This window comes from Nelumbo lutea, chromosome 8 (assembly GCF_056320005.1).
Source record: "Nelumbo lutea isolate HS-2025 chromosome 8, American lotus-T2T, whole genome shotgun sequence".
NCBI classification, from domain to species: Eukaryota; Viridiplantae; Streptophyta; class Magnoliopsida; order Proteales; family Nelumbonaceae; genus Nelumbo; species Nelumbo lutea.
In genome coordinates, this window is record NC_142691.1 from 22,223,659 (window position 1) to 22,225,459 (window position 1,801).

Sequence of the window (1,801 nt, forward strand, 5' to 3'; positions counted from 1 at the left end):
CTTTTTAGGTGAGGTTTGGTAGGCATTCTTTTTTTGGATTTTGAGAAGGGGGAGTGTGGCCAATAGGATTTTTGTTCCCATTGACCTATAATCTAATGTTCTTTTTTCAGAATAATATGGGAATTAGAAAAAATTTATTTTCTTGGGTATCTCTCTTAAGTGAGTAAATTTCTCACCTAATTGAAAGGTTGCCAACACTTGAATGGGACAAAAATGCCCCTTTTGATAATGATTTTTGATGGTTAAAATGGTCATTATCTTATTTAATAAAAAATAAAAGAATATAAATAAATACTTACCCAGATAAGTATCTCCCATAAAAAAGCTTACTCAAATAACATCACTAGATAAAATAACTTACTAAAAAGCGAACAACCTTAGATGAAAACTGAAAAGAGAATTTAGTAGCCCCCTATTCCAGTGTCCCCAACCACCCCGACAACAAATGTCAGCAATTTTTATCAAACATGTCTGATCAACCCAAAAATTTGTTTTAAAACTTGAGTTTTTACGTTTAAAACTAAATCAAAACACATTTAACATACTCTTCTACTTGTTTTCACATTCAAAAAGTGCTTAATACAGGATTTTGGAAATCGAATGTAAATGCTTAAAATTGAAGTAAAGCCTTTGTTTTTCACATAGAAAATACAAAATAACTAAATGAAGGAGATGGAGATGGGAGCCATAAACCAAATGGGAAAAGACCAAAACATTGTCTATCGGGTTTATAAATAACTGACAGACCATGCAGAAAAACGTGCCAAACGGGTTCCACTGCTAATCCAATTCATGAAAGCTAGAATGCCGATCTTGAGGGCTTTTCAACTCTCTTCATCATGGTTTTCGAACCATCATTGACTCGGACGATCGGATTATTCGGCCCAGGAACCGTTCAGGCAACCAATTCCATTTTACCCTAAACCTGGTCCCTAGCCATAAACTATTGAATCAATGACTTGTTGACCCGAGCGGTCAAACTATTGACCCGTTCAATAGTTTTGGCCATTTTTTATTTTTATTGCTTGAACGATTCCGTTTTCGGATCGTTTTTAAAACCATGCTCTCCATTGTTGTCCTACACTTAGTGAGGCCTCTCTTGCTTGTGCAAATTTATGTGTAAGAGCTAGGACCCTTTCCCTATTTATAAAGGTAGAAGGGGACTCCTCTAGAATTGGGACTCTAGATTTTTCACTTTCAGTGGAACAATCCAGGTTTTTCAAAGCACCCATCTACTTCTAACACTCAAAATAAAAGCTTCAGAGGATGGAAACAATGCAACCACTTATTATTCATCTGTCTCTTCTCATGGACTAGCTTAGGGTTGAGCATTATTCAGTTAAAATTGAAAAATCGAACAAAAAATTTTGGTTTTAGTTTTTTTTTTTTTCAGTTTTTGGTTAAATTGGTTTGGTTAATTCGGTTTTTGGTTTTGGTTTTTAGAATAGAAATTTAGTTAATCGAATTAATCAAACTTTTTATTATTATATGTAATATATAATATATAATATGTAACATATAATATATAGTATATATGTATAAATTAATATATAATATACTAAAATTTGATTTCATAATATATAATATATAATATATATTATATGTTATAATATATATAATAGAATATATATTATTAAAATTCGATTTTAACCAAAATAACCGAAATTCCCACAAATGATATCCGATAAGATATTCAATTTCGAATTCGGATAAATCGAATTTCGTAACGGATCGGATTCTTTAAAGTCATCATGTCATGTGCCTCATATTACAAGCGGGCCAAATCTGGGTAGGGTAACTG